This window comes from Lathyrus oleraceus, chromosome 4 (assembly GCF_024323335.1).
Source record: "Lathyrus oleraceus cultivar Zhongwan6 chromosome 4, CAAS_Psat_ZW6_1.0, whole genome shotgun sequence".
Taxonomy (NCBI): domain Eukaryota; kingdom Viridiplantae; phylum Streptophyta; class Magnoliopsida; order Fabales; family Fabaceae; genus Lathyrus; species Lathyrus oleraceus.
In genome coordinates, this window is record NC_066582.1 from 384934613 (window position 1) to 384956304 (window position 21692).

The 21692-nt window shown below is 35.7% G+C and overlaps 2 long non-coding RNA genes across 2 annotated transcripts; one reads left to right on the forward strand and one right to left on the reverse strand.

Moving 5' to 3' along the window:
- Positions 1-5199: 5199 nt before the first annotated feature.
- On the reverse strand, positions 5200-7639 carry LOC127075583 (uncharacterized). The gene is made up of 2 exons (XR_007786585.1): positions 7128-7639; positions 5200-6957 (listed from the first exon to the last, which is right to left on the reverse strand). It is a non-coding gene; the product is annotated as an uncharacterized LOC127075583 (long non-coding RNA).
- On the forward strand, positions 7304-13382 carry LOC127075584 (uncharacterized). Its single transcript, XR_007786586.1, has 2 exons — positions 7304-7448; positions 12994-13382. It is a non-coding gene; the product is annotated as an uncharacterized LOC127075584 (long non-coding RNA).
- Positions 13383-21692: the final 8310 nt, after the last annotated feature.

Below are 21692 nucleotides of genomic sequence, written 5' to 3' on the forward strand. Positions count from 1 at the left end.
TGGAAAATGAAATGGTAAATGACTTTAATTTAAATGACATAAAGTAAATGACTTGAAATTAAAAGCAAAAATAATAAAAGTTAGTCAAATGTTAGTTGATTAAATGTTAGTGAAGTTTTTCTTTTCAATTGATTAAGTCATTCTTTGGAGAACACTCAATCCTCTATTCACAAGCATGGATCCTTGACCCAAGACATCTTCCAAAGGAAGGAAAAATGCCAAGTTTCCATACAATACCATGAAAGGGGGGAGACTTACAATCTCACTTACTAGAATGTTATGCCTTTGGGTCAAAATTTAGCGCTATGTTAAGTAATCGTAATTAGACTTATGTAGAAGTCACAACTATCTGAGGTCGGGCAATAAAATTTTGGTGTTAATGCATGTTAGAGATATGATATAATGAACCATACTACTAAAACATACCACACCCAAAAATAAAATGATCAAAGGATTGATCTAATCTCATCCATACTTGTATTGGTTCATCTAACACAAAGTTATTGATGAACCAATTAGCCTTAGGATATTGAGACTTCATTGGTCAATTAAAGGGATGAGATAGAATGGGATTGAAGATGAAGAGGGAGGGGAGATGAGACAAACACAAATTGGTCATGGGAGGAATTTTATCAAATTAAAATCATTCATTCATTTTGGGAGATGAAATGTATATTTTATCAATCTCTTAAATCCAATGATTTTAATTTAACAAAAGTCAAATCAACCTTGACCAAGGCCCAAACATATAGTCAAACCTCACAAGTCAATAAAAATGGCTCAACATAATTTCTACATAATTAATCAATTAAAAATCAAATTAAAATGCATTTTAATTAAATTATGTTTGATCAAAAACGTAAAACCTCTTCAAAACACCAAATAAATGGTCAAGAGATTTATCCTAGGTCAAACAAGGTCAAAGGACCATAGACAAATTTTTTTATTATTTTTGAAAAGTCAGAAGTATTTTTAAACAATTAAAAATATGCACAATAACAATTAAATCATGAAAAATATCAAATTTTATCCAAAAAATAATTTTAATTCAGAAAATGAAAGAGGAAAATTTTTAATTTTTTTGGTGAAAGTCCCATATTTTTTGGATTAAAAATGAAATTAATATGAATTAATCAAAATAAAAGGATTAAATGAAAAATCAGAAAATAAAATATAAATAAAAAAACAAGGGCCATCAGATCTCCCTCATTAATTGAGGTGGCATATCTGATGGCCAAGCGTGCGCATTCCACCAACGCCTCAGTCAATTGTGCCACACACGTGGTAATCAAATTGGATGGATGAGATTAAAACGTGAGAACCAAATCAGATGGCCTGGATTGTTCCAGCGCACCACCGGAGTCCTAGCTCCGGTCATCTTCTCCGATGAGCACCACCGGTATGGTCCAAACTCAACTCAATGGAAAATGAAAAGTGAATACACTAATTTGAAGGAAAAATGCTCAGGAGCACGAATCTGGCCTCAATTTTCTCCAAATCCAAGTATATAAAAAGATACAGGGATTTGAATTTTGAGGATCATGAACTGAGTTGCCTATATTGATAGGACTTCAAACAACCAAAAATCAACAAGAATGGTGGAGAATTGAGGGAGAATCGAAGAGATGAATATTCTGAAAATTCACCTTCAATGGAGCTTCATATTGGCACGATCTTGCTTTCAATTATGCTTGGCCTTGCTTCAGATGCTTGTTGGAAGTGAAATAGATCAAGGAAAGGAATGAACTCTTGGAGTTTCAATCTCAAAACAGATGGAGAATCGAAACTCGATTCTTAAAGAAAATATTTAAGCTTATCCTTCAATTGTAAGAGTTTAGGGTTGCAGGTTCAAAGCATGGGCATGAGGTCCTTAATTCTGAGCAATGCGGGTCTTATTTATAGGCCATGATGTTGATTCCCACATACTTCCAATTTTGGAAAAATTTGAAAATTCCCTTTGCATGCTTGCATGGGCGTGTGATATGCCCATCAAGTGATGTAATCTAATCCATAATTGAGTGTTAATCATGTTGAATTCATGTTTGAAGGCCATGAAATTGTGTCTGAAAAGTGAAAGTGGAAAACATCCAAATGGTTCCTCAATATACACCCATGCGCAAGTCCTTCATACTTTGGCCAAATGAGGTGATCTTGAACTTTTTGCAAAGGTGAGATCAAGGGGAATAACTTTCATGTTGAACACTTTTTCATTTGAATCTAGGATCATGATGAATTTTTAGGTGGAAGTTTGGGAAATCAAACATATTTGAAAATTCTCTAAGTCCCAAGTCAAATGTTCACTTCTTCCATCTTGAATAACTTTTTCTATGGACTTCAAATGAGAAACGTTCTTTCATAAAAGTTGTAAATATTTAAATCCTATTAAATTTTGTCATAAATTTGACCTCATTTGGATTTGGCATGAAAGAGTTATGCATTTTAGAAGTTGAGGAAAATCACTTGTTCAATGGCATTGGCCCAAAATGACCTATAATGTTTTCTCTTGCCACATGCATTTTCATGTTGAATTTGCAATTCCTCCAAACATCAAAGTTGAACTAGACATCTTAAATTTGATCATGAAATTTTAATGGCTTTAATATCATATAAATTTAGCAAGTTATGGTCTTGGGAAGTTGACCTGCAAACTAGGGTTCAGACAAAATGACCTCTAATCTTTCACCATAAAAGATGACTTTCCAAGCAAACCTAGATCTATACTTAAACATCAAAGTTGTTTGGAATGTCATTTTGAGTCTATTGGAATCATTTTCATATGATAACAATTGTAAGAGATAGGGTTCTAGGGAACCCCCGTTTGACCAGTTGACTTTCTCTGGTCAACCACCATGAACCAACTTGCTAGCTTGACATTATCTTGACTTTTGGGACTCATGGAGGATAATATATGCATAAGATGATGTAATGTGAAGTATCCCTTGAAATATTTGATCAATTGTTGAATAAACTTGTTGAAGAAGTCACACAAGATACCTAGATGAATTAGGGTTTCCAAGTCAAACAAACTCCAAACTCTTGATGATTTCTTGATCAAAATGACATGTGAAGATCATGGGGATCCATATATGATGCTTAAAGTCATTGTGAACCATTTCTTGATTGTGCTCCTTGCACTGAGAGTCTTAAACCCTAGATATGAGCTTGATCGAGCATAGGTGAGCATGCACACTACCTACAAAAGTAACAAACTATACATTGACATATTTTTGGTATTTTGGTTAGTAAACAAAGAAAAATTAAGTATGATACAATCAAATGTGTTTGGTGATCTCTCCCACTGCAAACCTATTGAATGATGGGTAAGGAGGATGCCAAGGTGTGATCCTAATGCTAATGCATATGATGAGATATCATGAGGGATCTTAGGGTCAAAATTGGGGTCTTACAGTGTGTGTGTGTGTGAGAGAGAGAGAGAGAGTTGTTTCTTTTGAGAAAAAGGATATAGTGTAAGAGAAATGTGAAGAGAAGTTTAAATTGAGTTAAACCTAACACTCAATCTGAAATGACCAAATTTCCCTGATTTGTTTTGTGAATTACAAAGAAAAACAAGTATATTTGCACAGTGAGTATAATCTAGGTGTATGTATGGGGCGTCAAGATATCATTTATTCTTTTTCAATTGTAGGATTATGTTAGATACTGCAATTGTTAAAAGTGTGAATCATCCTCGACAATAGTTAAAATACTAGCTAGAGTACTATATTTGTAAGAAAAAGAATGTACAATAGTGAATAATAGTTCCTAACATATTTTTTATTGTTTAGGGAAACATCCTTTAAAAAGGATAGTGTTGTACCCCAAAATTTGCCCTTCATTTTTGCTTCTCACCTGACTTATAACTTGAGACTCACTCATGACTCATTCATGTACATCATTCATGCATAAGCAACACATGCTAACAAACGTCATAGATTCAAGGGTGTGGTTAATGAAAATCAGGGTTGTGGCCTGAAGATGGTGGGTTTGCTCATCATGTGGAGAACCCATGATTGCTGGATTCTGTGAGACCTTGATTCTTGAAGAATACACCAAGGTATTCATCTGGGCCTCCAAACCCTAATTTGTGGACCCATGGTCTGAGTTTGTTGCCTAAGAAACTTTGTGCTTGGTTTGCAACCCTAATCAGGGGTAGTTAGTGTTTGAGTGCCTAGTTTGGTTGACTTTTGGACCTAAGGTTCATCAAAACCCTAATTGATAGGTGCTTAGGGCCTTGGAGGCTGGACTTTGGTATCTATTTCACATTAAACCTAGTACAATGATCTTGGGATTGGTGAATCTTGTGGCTTTCTTTAAGGGGTATGAAAACCCGTGTGGGGCTTCGAGCATTGATGCACTGCTTGTGGTGGAGGCCTTTGGTTGTTAAACCTCAACCTAGTTAAACCCTAGTCCTTGTTTTATCATGATTGGTCTAAGGCATGCTTACATCTCATTACATGTTATCATTTTATCCATTGGCTATCTGGATCATCATCTGGTCCATGTTTCGTTCCTTGTTCCCTTTGTGTGTCGAGGTTCACTTAAAATCAGGTGGTCCAAGTATTCATTATTTGTTTGGTCCGATCATTTCATAATCATTAAGGTTTCTTCATTCATTCATGGTACTTGTTTTCAATTAGTTATCTTGGAAAATGGTCAATGTGAATCCACATTTTTGCATTGTTTCATTAGAACATTCACTTTAATTAGAAATTACATATTGTGGCATAAGTTAATTTTTGGTCAACTATTGTCTTTTTTGTCAACCAATTGACTTTTTGGTCAACCAGTTGACCAAAGTCAACCCCATTCCATGAGCCTTTCTCAAGCCATTCTTCTTTAATCCATGTCCATTTTGAAGGCTATGATCTATTTTCATGTTTAAAGCTTGTGCATAGACCATTCTAAATCATTAACATGTGTTAACCATTTTGAACTTGATATAGTCGTGACTAACAAAAACATATTTACATAATCCAAATTTTCAAGACATAATCATTCAAAGCTTCATAGACCATTCAAATATATTTTTACAAGTCAATATGCTTTCCATTTCCATCTCATTATGAATGTTCTAACATCCACGATATCAACAATTCATTGGTTCCATACAGGTTAAGAATTCGATTCATCACCAAAGGTTTCAAGATTTTCATTACATTCATAGAAGATTATTCATTCAATCAATGAGTTCATACACCATTTCACTTACACATTCAAATTCATGATCCATTCAAATTCCAAAATTACATTCAATTACAACAAAATTGCACTTCTTATTCATTCGAGTATAACTACATGAACCAAGTTCAAATATTTCATTTACAATCCATCACATTACAACACAAAATTCCAATTAATCATTTCTACCAATCAAGTCCATGTCACTTCCAATCTTTTCACTTGACCTCCACGACCAAGTTTTTCATACACAAGGAAACCGCATTTCGCACCAAGCCTTGTTTGTTATGCCTTAAAATCATGCTCGCTTGCCAAACCTTGCCTTAACATCAACACCTAGTAAATTCATTCAAACAAGCAAATAAGCTACCAACCAAAGAAATACATAAGCCATGTTTATACATAAACCAATTTCCAATGTTACAATGCATTACATAAACATTTTCAACCACATAAGTCATATAAAGTTCAATCCAAACAATACTCACCATTCTCACTTTCAAACTCTATTTCACTTCTATACATTCCCATTAAAACAAATACAATTCAACCATTACACCACACTACATGTTCATTTTCCAACATGACATAACCTGGCATGGCTATCCAAATAATTTACATCACCTATAACAAACCTCACAACATAGCCTTAGCACATTTACATGACTGTGAATCTAAACCATTGCAGCCAATGCAAAACAGATCCCACACATGAACATGACTTATGCAAGCACTAAGCTTACACAGCAGCATTAAAACCATGAAGCCCTCTCTGCATTGAGTCGGTCCAGATGAGCATGACAACAGTACAAACTGCCCTGAAACGTATCAAGTTACCATTGTCCCTGCAAAAAGAACCACTCCAATAGCAATGCATCAATTAACCTCACATCAAACCAACCAAGCTAATCAAACAATCATCTCTAGCTTTTTCTCCATATTAACCAATTAACCATAGGCATTCAATTTGATTTACACTTAACTTTTCAATTCCATTGAATCTCATGTGACTAAATCAAAACCTGTAACAACTCCTAACAAACTACTAATAGAAAACTGAATAAATAACAAAATACTTCCAGATTTGATAACAGTACCAGTATCCACCCTGCATTAAAAGTTCTAACAGAATTAATTATTAAACGTCATAACATTGCATTTAACAGAAGTTAAGCTCAAAATCGCATCACATCACCTAATCGGAAACTAACTAATATCTTAACTAACACTGCCACTCGAGTTTCATTCACTTCCTATTGAGATAATTCATTTCAAATTCAACCAACTCAAATTGAATTTTTAAACAGAACTTAACATATAACAACTTGAAGAGGGATTTCAACAAGAGTCTTTCAACATAATTTAACAAAATTTAACTAGCAGTTTGAACCTAACTAACTATTATATCTCAATTTCATTTCAATGTGAATTTAAACTAACTATGTTACCTGCCCTAACGGAATTGCCCGCACTGCCCGAGTCGGTTACGATTCCCATGCTCTATATAATAAATCAACCTTCATTCTGCAGAGAGGATTTTCGAAACTCTTCACTTCTTCTTCATGAACCCTCTTCTAACTCTCCTCTCCATGGCTTCCAACTGGGAATTTTTCATATAACCCTCCTCTGATAATCACATGGAGATGGTAACCAATCTTCTTCACTAACTTTATTCACCGTCAAAAGCCTCATCCCTCTCAATCTTCCTTAACAGAAACTTCAAGAAACCATCTTCTAGGACCTTCCACGATTCTGCAGAAATTGGATTTGGAACAGAAGCTACAAAAACTCTTTTAATCAATCACTCGCATAACAACCAGCAATAACAACGCTCAAGCAGAACAGAAAGAAGAGGAAGAATATTCAAATAAAGAAACAAAATCTGAACTAAAGAAGGAGAAGAAGTCAGATCGAAACAGAAGCAAGGAAATATGGAAAATAAGGCATACCATTTCACACGCAACGAATCTGAAACAATCGTCTTCAATAACGAAACATTTCTCATCAAATTGTAAGCGAACCAGAGAGGAAGGAGAATCAATCGAAACTCTAACGGTGATACTTGCGCGGTCTGGTACATTCTACAGTTTCATTTTCGACACCGTTTCTTTCTAATTGGCGCACATGATTACAAGGCGAGTTGAACTTCGGAACAAGACAAATAACGGAATATGATAACTCTTCGAGTCCGCAACGACGTTGAAGGAGATACTGTAGAGCACCAAGCAAGGTTGAACATTATCCCCCGTAGTCAAACGCGAAGGTTGATGGTAAGTGCTATAACTTAGGGCTATGGCTAGAACATTAGCACCTCAGTTTTTTTAACCCATGCATGTTCCCTTAGGCTAGAACTTGACATAGTATTTTAATCAAGTTTGAACGACATATTAACATGATTCCTTAGATTAGTTGAATCAATTCTAATCATTAGATTAAGTTCTAACCTAGTTTTCTAATCAAATCAAATTCATGATTCAAATTGATCAAAAGAAATTTTGATCAATTAAATCCTTTGAACTTATATAATCCCACCGTCAAAATTAAGTGACCAAAAGACCCTTGGTCACTTAATAAGACTTTTTTCGTAAGCTATGGAGTTCAAGGCCGCAAGTCAGATCTTCAATCAAGGCATCCTCAGTCATACCAAGCAGCGGGTTATACAAGATAAATCAAAGATCATCACTCGGTAAATATGGTTCAAATTGTATGATACGAGCCTTAAGTAATAAGGAATGATGAGACGGAATTTCTCCCATCCTTGTCTAGAGAGACTTTTCGTATGGGGCGTATGCCCTAGCTATTCAAAGTGTTCTCCCTTATTCATAGACTTTAGTGCAATACGAATCGAATACATTACCAAGTCTTCTTCACGCAAAATAACATCAACGCAAGGATCAATAATGAAGATTCTTCTCCAACAGCTTGTCAGTTACAAGAAGTATCATACGCTACGAGCCTTAAGTAATAATGAATGACGAGACAGAGTTTTTCCTATCCTTGTCTAGAGAGACTTTGCGTACGGGGTGTAGGCCTTAGCTATTCAAAGCATTCACCATTATTCATAGACTTTAGTGTGATTCTCGTCAGTCAACTGTCAAATCTCCCTCTCTTCATCATTGCAAGAAACAACAACAAAGACTCTTCTCAAGCAACTTGAAAGTCAAGATAAAAATTACATGCCACTAGCCTTAAGTAGTAAAGAAGGAATGAGATTGGAGCTTTCCTACACTCATTCTGGATATCTTTGAGTGCGGGACGTTTAGCCCGGTGCTTATCATATCCACCTTTACTCATAGACTTTAGTGTGATTCTTATCAAATAACTATCAAGTTTATTCCACTTTTTCATTCAATCATTCTATCACTCCTTTTGCCTCCTTAATCATCTTGCTTTCAGCCCTAGTGGGATGAACTACAATTGCTCTGATTTCCTTATTGCATTATAAGGATACGTAGGCAGGAGAACCCTGTTTCTTCACGAGTTACCCTATTTATTAAAATCATTCTTCATTCGTTCAATCAATACCATCTTTTTAAGATCAACTATACTTCTCCTTGGACTCCTTGTACATTCTTTTAGGACGATATAATGGCAATCTACCTCATCAATTGAGAGTTGTTTGGGCCATACCCCCAAACATTTAATTTAGTCTTTTTGGGTTTAAACACCACCTTACTCTTCGATTTAGAGTCTATCTCTTTGTTGGATCCAAGATACTATTCTTCTTTGATCTCGAACTATTTGTTTCCCTAACCAGTGACATATTGTTCCTTATACACAACAATACTTTCTCTTGGGCCCTGCCTATACCCTTTTAGAATGATATAGCGGCAATTTGTCTTGTGAATCAAGAGTTGTTTAGGTCATACCCCAAACATTTAATTCAATATTTTTGGGTTTAAACACCAACCTGCTCTTCGATTCAAAGTTCCACCCATTTGTGGGCTCCCTTGATGCCATTCTGTTGGTACAAGTTATACTTTCCATCACTTTTATCTCTCTCTTTATTCTCGTGGTTCCACGAACTACGATTGATATGACTTTCTCATTGCACAGTGAGAATACGTAGGCACGAGGATGCGAATCCTTGGTAGCATACTCCTGATTATTCTTCCCTCCGTCTTAGGGCGTCATTCATATCTTTCATGATTCATTATCTACCTTCGATCATAAATCGTTCACCCAGTGACATACTATTCCTTTGATATCGAAACATAGTTTTCTTTGGAATTCCTTATACACCCTTTTAGGACGATATAGAGGCAGTCCGCATTTGTTCCTAGAGTTGTTTGGCTCATACCCAGACATTTAATTCCTTCTTTTTTGGCTAAATATCAGATAGTGGCAACCATGCTGTTCCACGAATCGTTTAACATCGTTTCCCTCTATGGTACAAATCTCATTTATCTTATGGATTCCAATATACTTTCACCTTTCGTTTTCAAACTATACTTATTGAGTCACTCGTTACCAAGTACTCTATTATGTGACTTTGGTCATTCGTTCCGTTCATCTCCATGATGCATTCATATACTACCTTCGTTCACTCCATGTAATATATCAGTAATCTTTGAGCCATACACACTACCATTTTGTACTCCTTCTTGCGTCCCTTTGTGAACCAAGAGATGTTTCAGTCATACCCTCAAACACTTATTTCTTCGTATTTTTGGCATTACCCTATAGCGGCAGCCATGCTAGCCCACGTACCGGTAAGAGCCACTTTACTCTTGGGTTCATGTTTTCACCCCTTGTTGGAGTTCAAAACACTATCCTTTGGTTTATACCATGTTGTTATCACAATTCTTTTCATCTCTCGCCACTAGTTATTTGAACTATGGAGCTCTGAATTCTTCATTGCACTCTAAGAATACGTAGGCATAAGGGCTCCAATCCTCACCGAGCACTCTATCTGTTCTCTTTTCCTTTCCCTCATTCTTTCGCGAGCAATCTTTAGTTATCACACATATTCGAGCAAGAATAATCAAAACGGTTCCCATGGAGTACCATGGATGTTAAGGGTGCTAATACCTTCCCCTTGCATGACCGACTTCCTTACACAACATATCTTTTTCTCCCGGGTTTTATCGATGTTTTCCCTTTCCTTCAGGAATTTATAAAGTTTGATGGCGACTCTGTTGTATGTTCGAGTGTGCGAAATGTACGGGTATATTTCCCCTAGTTTCAGATAGCACGCTCATTTTGTTTAATTTCTAATTTTTGCCTTAAAAAAATTTATACTTATGCTTTTGTTTCACTTTTTTAATGACAAAATAACATAGTAAGAGATAGGTAAAAACCACTTAAGTTCACCAAGAAGGTATCAATTAGAACAAGAAGTGTTAAAATCGTTATAAAAAAACAAAGATACAACAATAACTGTAAAAAAAATCAAAGATACAAAAAAATAATCCCAAGGGACCACCAACGACTAAGAGCCTAGAAGAGACATACAAAAAAAAAAGCCTATCCATATAGGATTCATACTGGATCTCAGGTTGCTAGAACCATCATTAACATAACAGAACTCATCTGAAGTGAACCAGAAAACCACACACACTATCAACCTAAGAATAAATACAAACACTCAATTCACTACTAGTTAAGGTAAATGAGAGGATTCTGAAGGCCGTCAAAGAAATTACAAGAGCCCACCTTTGATCTACCTAGATACCATTTATTGCCCAAAAACACTTTTCTTCTCCACTTCTTTCAAAGTTACAGAAACACCATTAATGATAGCATTATTGTGCACCTTCCAAATAGACCAATAACATGTCAAACCGTAGAAAAATCACTCATAGACTTAGCCTTACCACCTAAAGATATGAAAAACTCAAATATAAGTCTATGATCACTAGGAAGAACTGTAACAGCCCAATTTTTAGTAATTAGTTCTTATATGATTTTATTATATTATATTTAATTATTTGGAGTGTTGAGTAATTAAGCGGTTGTGAGGTAGTATAATAATGGATTAATTAACTTAATTAGTGTGGGAATTAATTATTTAGTTGATATGAGACATAATTGAATTATTAATTAACTTGGTTGCATAGTGAGTGGTTAATTATTTAAATTTAAATAGAGGTATTTAAATATTAGGTATTATTGGGCCTAGTGATTAAATTAGATGATTTAAGCCCAACTAGAATACTATTATAAATAGTAAGAGTGAAGGAAGTGAGAATTAGAATTCACTTGAGCGTTGAAAGCAATAGAGAAAGAGGAGAGGAAAAGCGAGAGGAGTCAAGGTTTCCATCAAGTTGACAAGGTAAGGGGGGAAATCCTTATTATTATGGGTTAGTATGATTGGTCAATGGGCAGGAACATGTTTTAGGTTGAAATCCTTAATTGGCATGGTTTTGGAATTATTAGGTCTTGATAAATACTCTTGAATTGTGATGATTGAATTATGCTAAAACTGTGAATGAATATATAATGGGATGAGTCATAATTTTCTGAATGTGTAGCTTTTTACGGAGTCGAAATCGGAGGTCCGGAAGTCCTCCAGCGATGAAAAATGCGGGGAAATTTGCATTCTGTTTCTTGTTAGCGCAGGAACAGCTTTCTGTTTTGCGTTAACCGGTTAACCCAGGGCGTTAACCGGTTAACCCAGGGCGTTAACCGGTTAACACTGTTATAATATTGAAAAATTACATTCTGTCTTGCGTTAACCGGTTAACCCAGGGTGTTAACCGGTTAACACTGTTAAAAATTGTCAAGAAGCGCATTCTGTTTTGCGTTAACCGATTAACCATATGAGTTAATCGGTTAACACTGTTTGAAAAGTGAAAAACTGATATTTAAATGTTGTGTGCGTTTTGGAATGAAATCTATGAGTACATATTTGATGATTGGCCTATATTGGTGAATAATATATTGTATGAATGTATATGTATACCATTATTGAATTGTGAATGATTTATGGTTATGGATGTGTATATGTAATCATGAATGATGTGTGGTGATGGATGTGTATATGTGCTAATTGTGAGTTATGGTGATATGTGGAATGTTAAGATGATATAGATCTTAATTGCATATGTGTTGGTATGTGTGCATTCATTCATAGCATGGTTGACTTCATTGTGGAAGTGGTGAAACTGTGGGTTCACATGAGCAGACGTTAATCCTTAATTGGGATTAGGCATAGTATTAAGCGGTGATCCTTCATTGGAAACAGACGTAGCAGACGTTAATCCTTAATTGGGATTAGGCGTAGTATTAAGCGGTGATCCTTCATTGGAAACAGACGTAGCAGACGTTAATCCTTAATTGGGATTAGGCGTAGTATTAAGCCGTGATCCTTCATTGGAAACAGACGTAGAAGACGTTAATCCTTAATTGGGATTAGGCGTAGTATTAAGCGGTGATCCTTCATTGGAAAGAGACGTAGCAGACGTTAATCCTTAATTGGGATTAGGCGTAGTATTAAGCGGTGATCCTTCATTGGAAACAGACGTAGGGCTTTGGTCTTGTCCGGATCGGAAGCGTGGCTTGGATTCTAGATATTGAATCGAAAAGCGGTGAAACTTTGAGTTCACATTGAGGTACCACATGCATGGAGTCGCATTGTCTTGCATCGAGTCGTTTGTAGTTATGTGATCATTGAATGCATGTATTGATGTGGGTGTGATGCATGTTTGAAGCATGTGAGATGATTGTTTGTTAATATCAGTGATATAATAATACAAAGTGTGATGAATTCTTGAATTGTTGTTTTAATTCATTGTGCCTTATTATGCTATTTCATAATAATTTGAATTCTCACCCTTTCTGTTTGAATGTTACTTTTACATGGGTATCGTGCAGATACTACAAAGTAGTATTGCTGGAGTAGGTGGACGGTAGCTCGCTCGAGATTAGCTGGAGAGTTTCCGTATTTAGTTTGAAATTTGGTAATGAGTCAATGCTCTGGTCATGTAACACTGGGTAGATTAGTGGTATTGAACTCATATCTTATTTGATATGCTTTATGTCATTAATTGTTTTATTTTATTTGGAGTGATTATGGAGAGATGATCATGGTATGGGACATGGATCATATTCTGAAATACATGAGTATTCTTTATTTTCCGCTGCGAACGCATATGTTTGAATATTCATGATGAGTGAAATGTGTTATTTTGAATGACCAGGTGTATTGTTGGTTTTTGAAAGTTTTAAGTTTCGAAAACGTCGTTGTGACGCCATTTTCTTTATATGCGTGCTTATTTACTCTGATTATATGCTAAGTAATTTTGGGGTAGAAAAAGGGGTGTTACAAGAACCACCTCCGAACCTAAGCACTTATAAATTCTACACTAAGTTATCCATGCTAACTTACAGGTGACAAATATATGGGAAGCTGACTCAACTGATCTACAACACATGGGATAATAAATCCCATTATGATTGTTACAACCTAAACTTTGACCACTGTTGAAAAGTATATCTTCGACAAATATTTTTATATCGTATCCACAGAGATTGGTTGATATTACCGCCATTCTATAATCCAAATGTTGTAAGTTTAGAAGGTAACAAGGTTGTTTTGGTTGGAAATTTATCTTGTGAGTAAATATCACTAAAACAGTAAAAATGGTTTTAATCAAATATAAAAGCTTGGTAAGTTTGGAGTTCACTATTTCAAATGTTTATGCTTCCTTATGATAACTATATAGATTTAAGATTATTGATGATGTTCAAGTATCCTCTCAAAGTCATTTATGTCTAAATGATATTGTGATAATCACTATATTGATCCTTAGACGATCTCTCCACCTAACTATCAATATAGCAATCTTTAATGTTTAATACCAAAGAAGAGTAATGAATAAATCTATCTCTACAACTTATTCACTACTTGAAAATCTGTTTTATGTCAAGACTCAAATAATCTCTCTCGACAACTACTCAAATCTGGTTTTCAACTTAGGGCAAAAACAGTATTCAATACATCAACAATCTTTATCATATATATAAATCAAATGTAATACATAAACATATGAGAATAGCTACTACCTCCAATCTTGACAAAAGGGAGTTTAGCTCCTCATCATCATTGTTCAAAAGCAGAAAGACTCTGTTTTTCTCTCTTACAAAAATCTCAATGTGTGAATGATAATGAATGAAAGCCCTAAAACAATGTATTTTTCTTTACAAAAAGGGTTGACATTTCCCTAGTTGGTCATTCTCATCCAAAGCAAAAAAGCTATTCCAAGGCAGACCCAAAAATGGCAAAACCAGCTGGCCTTCAAAATAACACTTTTGACCCAAAAATCAGTTTGCTGGATTCGTAGGGTTCGCGGGGCGAACTGATGCTGTTTCATTCAGTTCGCGGGGCGAACTTTGTTCGCGGGGCAAACTTTGTTCGCGGGGCGAACTGAAGCTGCCTCAGTTTTCTTGCTTTGCAAGCTTCATCCAAAATCTTCCATATTATGATGCTGCAATCCAAAGCTTGCTCATCCAAAAATTCTACAAAACTAATAGAAATGTGAAATAACTATTCAAAACAAAATAAATTAAACGTAATTGCATTTGTACGAATTAATAAGAATAAAAAGTGTGTAATTACATCAAAACTTGGTAAAAGGGGCCAATAAAATGATATAAAAAATAGTACTAATTGGTCCCTAACAACTCTCCCCAACTTAGCATTTTGTTTGTCCCTAAACAAAAGTTTCCACCCTTACAACCAAAGCCATGACACAAATGATTTAAACAAGAATTTATCAAGGACATTCAAATGGTTCAAAAGCGTTTGACATTTTCTCAATTCACCTATCTCAATTCTAGACAAAACATGAATAAGGGAAATGGTAAAGTGCAAAAATCATTCAAAGGAATTCAAAGCCATATATGTCAAAATTGAATCAAACTTACACACACATCATAATAATGATGAATAATATTAAGGGTTACTTTCACTCATCCAAGCAATTAAATCAACAACAACTCAAATCATGCGGTTATCACAACAAATACCAAATCATGTGAAAAATGTGAATCAAGAGGTCTTTCAAAGGTTGTAATGTGGCTTAGGTTACAAGAAAGGATATGATTAAGAGAATTCAACCAAATTGCCTATCCTAAGGGAGCATTCCCAAATATTCAACTCTACACAATTTCCATTTCTTTGATCCCTATCTTTTTCTTTTTCTTTTTCTTTCCACATTCACACAACCATGAGCATTTCTTTGTTGTTTTCTTTTTCTTTTTCGTTGCTCTATGGTTTCAAGGGTGATTTCTTTTTCTTGTTTCTTTTCAAATTTTCACCCTTTCATAAGAAACTCACTTTTCCAAGTTTCTAATCACTTCTCATTTTACTCTCCCCAACTTAGGTTTCAAAACCAAATTTATTAAATAATGCTCCCTACTTAGAAATAAGCACAAGGCAAAATTTGCAACAACTCGATTTGATGTTTCAATTGACACGAAAGAAATTAGGATTCATTTATTCCACAATTTTCAATTGATTTTTCAATGATTAATAAAATGAATCCTAAAATAAGCTCAAAGGGGGTTAACTAAGGATTATTCGTCACAAGGTTAGTTGATTCAAACTTTTTGGTCAAGTGGTTTTTCTCACAAACAATGCCTCTATCATTTTCAAAATTTTCACACAAAAATAGATTGATGCATGATTTAGCATGATAAGAATGAGTTAAAATAATGCTCGGTTTCCCGCTTTTTAGTGTACAATGGAAAACTTCCTCACAAATGGTTAAGTCCTATTTTGATTCAAAGATGACATACATTTCAATGAGTTTATGATATGAAATTTGCACAAACCATCAAACTACTCATGTTAAGTCTAGAAAGCGATAAAGTGTACCTTGAAATACCGACACTACTTCTTATCATCACCACTCGAGGTGTCCTATGCTTCTTTCTTTGCGATCATTTCTCGGTTGCTTTAAGCTTGACTTAAGAGTAAGAACAATTAAACAAAAACTGTTGGTAAACCAATTTGATTGTAACACACTTAATTCTTAAAAAGTATTCATGCAATTATCAAGCCAAACTCTAAAGTTCAACAAACTCCTCAATCTTCCTTCAACTCATCGCCATGGGTTACACCACCTCCTGCACCCCCCCAAAAAAATATTGGCTTGCCCTCAGGCCACTTAGCATAATCAACAAAATCCTCTTAGGAAGGGAATGGAGAGGGGAAGTTTTGAAATTTGGAGGTTTGGACGTGGAGTAGCGAGGTTGTTGAAAGAATCTCCTAAGTTCGTGAAAATAGGAATGAAACGAAAATGACATAAAACAAAAGTTTTTTTTTTTCAGTTCACGGGGCGAACTGAAGGAAATTTCAAAAAAATTGGTTCTGCCATTCACTGTTCGCGGGGCGAACCTTGTTCGCGGCGCGAACTAAAGCTGTGAATTCAGTTCGCGGGGCGAACGGTAAAAAACAGAACCCAATTTTTTCAAAATTTAACACAGTAGAAACTCACACAGCAGAAAAAAAATTAAAATATAGACTTACAACGTTGGGTTGCCTCCCAACAAGCGCTTTGTTTAACGTCGTTTAGAGCTCGACGGTTCAACGGTCTTCACGATCCGGCTTTGTTGAGCAACTTCCTCAAGGGCTTTGTTGTCTTTAAGAGGTTCTTGATGAACCTTCGATAAAATCTGATACCACCCGTTTTCGGAACTACTCGCACAACACTCACATATTCACCATCGGAAATAGAACAAATCATCCCGACCTCTACTAAGTTGACAACTTCCTTCTTTTTTAGCACTCGCATCAATCGATTCTCCTCTTTTGTGGATAATGTATTACTAGCGACCACCGGTTTAGTGCATTCATCACCAAGGAACGAATACTTCAAATTTGGCTCTAGTTTTGGCTCTTCCACTTCCTTTGTCATATCCAAGCCTTCGTTTTTGGTCAAAACTTTGTAGACTCCGATAAGAGATTTCTCTGATGGATTAGAAAGATGAACCTGGTCTGCGATATCAACTAGTCCCTCTTTGGTGGCATCGATTTGGAAGGAGTCACACTTACCATTGAAATGCTTTTTGGCTTCAAAAAGATTGAAGGCTACCTCTTCATCTTGCACCCTCACTTTCATTAGTCCATCATCAATAGCAATCATCATTCGGGCCGTTTTCACGAATGGTCTTCCAAGAATTATAGGAACATCACGATCCTCATCCATGTCTACTATCACAAAATCTACCGGAAACAAGAATTTGTCCACCTTCACTAACATGTCTTGAGCAACTCCATATGGTGAAGTGGTAGACTTATCAGCTAGTTGTAAAGTCATCCTTGTAGATTTGATCTCAACATTTCCCAATCTTTTGACAATGGATAGGGGAATTAAATTGATGCTAGATCCCAAGTCAATCAAGCCATTACCCATGTAGGTGTCTCCAATAGTTACCGGTAAAACGACTCGGCCCGGATCGGATTCTTTCCTTTGGAGAGTCTTTTGGATGATGGCACTACACCGTGCATCAAGCAATATGGTTTCGTCTTCCACATGTCTTCTTTTCTTTGTGAGAATATCCTTCATGAACTTTGCATACCGCGGCATTTGCTCTAATGCATCGGCAAATGGAATATTGATTTGAAGTTGTTTGAATATGTCCATAAACCGTGCATAGTGTCTAGCATTATCCTTCTTTGATGGTGCGTGCGGATATGGTAAATGTTGAATTGGACTGACCTTCACTCCTTTCTCTCCTTTCTTCTTCTTCCTTGGTTCGATTTCCTTATTCATTTCCGCTTCACACTGCTGTTCTTCCATCAATTGCTGGTTCTGCTGTTTTCGCGGCGCGAAGGGAGATCGCGGCGCGAACTGAGCAGTTTCTGCCACTTTCTTCTTTCCACAAGCCACATACTCATTTTCCAGCATAGCATCCATATCATTCTCAACTGTAATCTCCTCACTTTTTTTACTTGTCAACTCTCTACCGCTTCTAGTAAAAATTGCTTTACAATGCTCCTTTGGATTGGGTTGAGTGTTAGCGGAGAAAGAGGATCCTGCAGTTTGTTCCGACAATTGTTTTGCAAGCTGACCTACTTGATTCTCCAAATTCTTGATTGCTGCCTCGGTGCTCTTCTGATTTGCCATGGAGGTTTTCATGAATTGTTGGAGAGTGTCTTCTAGCGTTGAATTTCCTCCTTGCGATTGTTGTCCTTGAGAATTTGGGTGTTGATAAGGACTTTGCTGCTGAAAATTCTGGTTGTTGAACCTTGATGGTTGATAACCTTGATTGTTCCTTTGATAGCCTTGATTTTGATTGTTCACATAACTCACTTCTTCTAGTGGAGGGCAGAAACCAGTAGGATGATCTCCTTGACATAATTCGCAACATGCTACTTGATGTCGAACTTGAGAACCTTGAATTTCCTTCATTTGTTGTGGAAGCTTGGCCATTTGTTGAGTAAGCAACTCCACTTGTTGAGAGATTAGCTTATTTTGAGCAAGAATGGCGTCATTGGTATTTAACTCAAGAACTCCTGGTTTACGTTGTGAAGGACTACGGTCATGTTGACTTTGACGATCATTGAGTGCCATCCGGTCAATAATGACTTTAGCTTCTTCCGCATTCTTTGACATAAGAGAGCCACCCGCGGTAGCATCCAAAAGTGTTCTGTGAGTTGATTGGAGCCCATTTAGAAAAATATGGATTTGAGTGAGCTCATCAAAACCATGACCCTTGCATTTTCTCAACATTGACTTGAATCTTTCCCAAGCCTCATTTAAAGACTCGTTGCTTCCTTGAGTGAATACTGCAATAGCCGTTTTGGCTTCCATGAATCGGGATTGAGAGAAATATCTTTCTAAGAACTTTTCTTCTAACAAATTCTAATCCGTCATCACTCTTGATTCTTGATCAAGGTACCACTCTTTTGCCTTTCCCACTAAGGAGTGTGGGAACATCCTCTTGAATAATGTTTCTTCACCCGCTTCGTCTATTCCCGTAGAACCCGCAATCTCATAGAATTTGATGAGATGGGTATACGGATCTTCATGATCCATTCCGGTGAATGGATTTGCATAGAGAAGTTGGAGGATTCCGGTCTTCATTTCCGTATTTCTTCCTCCACGGGCAAATTGAGCATTTCTTCTTGGACTATTGACGGACATTTCGGTACGATTGTCATCCGCCATGTTTCTGTCACAAGCCTCTACAACCACTTCTTCGATTGGAATAAGTGCGGAAGTAGATGCTTCTTCTCTCTGGTTCCTCTCTTCGGCTAGTTTCCTTCTTCTTCGTGTTTTGCTATTGAGCTTCCGAAGTGTTCTTTCAATTTCAGGATCGAATTGAAGTTGCTCCTCGGTTGCTTTTCCTCGCATGCACTAGAATCTACAAAACTAACAAACCAAGTGAAACAAAAGAGGGATAGTAATAAAAGTAACAAAACTTAAAACAAAGAATTATTGCAATGCTTGTAATATCGACACCAATCCTCGGCAACGACGCCAATTTGTTGAAAAGTATATCTTCGGCAAATATTTTTATATCGTATCCACAGAGATTGGTTGATATTACCGCCGTTCTATAATCCAAATATTGTAAGTTTAGAAGGTAACAAGGTTGTTTTGGTTGGAAATTTATCTTGTGAGTAAATATCACTAAAACAGTAAAAATGGTTTTAATCAAATATAAAAGCTTGGCAAGATTGGAGTTCACTATTTCAAATGTTTATGCTTCCTTATGATAACTATATAGATTTAAGATTATTGATGATGTTCAAGTATCCTCTCAAAGTCATTTATGTCTAAATGATATTGTGATAATCACTATATTGATCCTTAGACGATCTCTCCACCTAACTATCAATATAGCAATCTTTAAGGTTTAATGCCAAAGAAGAGTAATGAATAAATCTATCTCTACAACTTATTCACTACTTGAAAATCTGTTTTATGTCAAGACTCAAATAATCTCTCTCGACAACTACTCAAATCTGGTTTTCAACTTAGGGCAAAAACAGTATTCAATACATCAACAATCTTTATCATATATATAAATCAAATGTAATACATAAACATATGAGAATAGCTACTACCTCCAATCTTGACAAAAGGGAGTTTAGCTCCTCATCATCATTGTTCAAAAGCAGAAAGTTAAAGAAGAAAAACTCTGTTTTTCTCTCTTACAAAAATCTCAATGTGTGAATGATAATGAATGAATGCCCTAGAACAATGTATTTTTCTTTACAAAAAGGGTTGACATTTCCCTAATTGGTCATTCTCATCCAAAGCAAAAAAGCTATTCCAAGGCAGACCCAAAAATGGCAAAACCAGCTGGCCTTCAAAACAGCACTTTTGACCCAAAAATCAGTTTGCTGGATTCGTAGGGTTCGCGGGGCGAACTGATGCTGTCTCATTCAGTTCGCGGGGCGAACTTTGTTCGCGGGGCGAACTGAAGCTGCCTCAGTTTCCTTGCTTTGCAAGCTTCATCCAAAATCTTCCATATTATGATGCTGCAATCCAAAGCTTGCTCATCTAAAAATTCTACAAAACTAATAGAAATGTGAAATAACTATTCAAAACAAAATAAATTAAACGTAATTGCATTTGTACGAATTAATAAGAATAAAAAGTGTGTAATTACATCAAAACTTGGTAAAAGGGACCAATGAAATGATATAAAAAATAGTACTAATTGGTCCCTAACAACCACCTTTTCATTTGTTATTTCTAATTTGGGTCATCGATTATGTTTAGGTCAGTTGCCTTTATCTGAGACATTGGGCCTCTGGCTGAGTACTTTGCATTTTTGTTTGTGCTAGTTATTTTTCAAGGTCATTAATTAAGTCATAGTCAGTTCATCTAATACACATGCTTGTGTTTGTGCATTTTGCTTTATCTGAGTCCTCTTGTTTCATCTGAGACAATCTTGTAGAATAATTTTCTTTTTGTCTGAGTCAAAGGTCAACTTAGTTGACTAAAAGTAAAAGGGGCCCACTTTGAATTTTTATTAATTTATTTTTAATCTATTTATTTCTAGTATGGTACTTTTTTTTATTTCTATCATTTTTATTAAATAATCATTTTCATTTAATCATTCAAGTAGTCATTTAGTGATCTTTTATTTTATTTCAATTAGGCTAGTCTTTTAATTTCTTTTTGTTTCTTTTTTGTTTTTTTTCAAGTCTATGAGTCCATAAAAAACCACAAATACCAAAAACATACTAAAAACTTCCAAAAAAAGATCAATCATAAAAATCAAGCTTTCGTTAACAAAGGGTTCATATACATTTGGTACTTCCCTGATTCACACAAACTTAAACTCTAAGCTACAAATCTAAATCAAATCCCATCATAAACTTCATAAAACATAATATATAATTGATTGCAAAACCTAATTTTTCATCTATAAAAACCTAGAGATTTACATTGAAAATAAAAGAAGAAATCCATACAGATACACAACAAAAACTCCAAACCCTAAGTTGATTTTCTTCACATTGATAAAAAGCAAATACTAAACCTAACCTCCACTAAACCTTTTCTTCACCACCAGTATCATGTAGCAAGAAGAAAGGAGAAGAAGTCAGA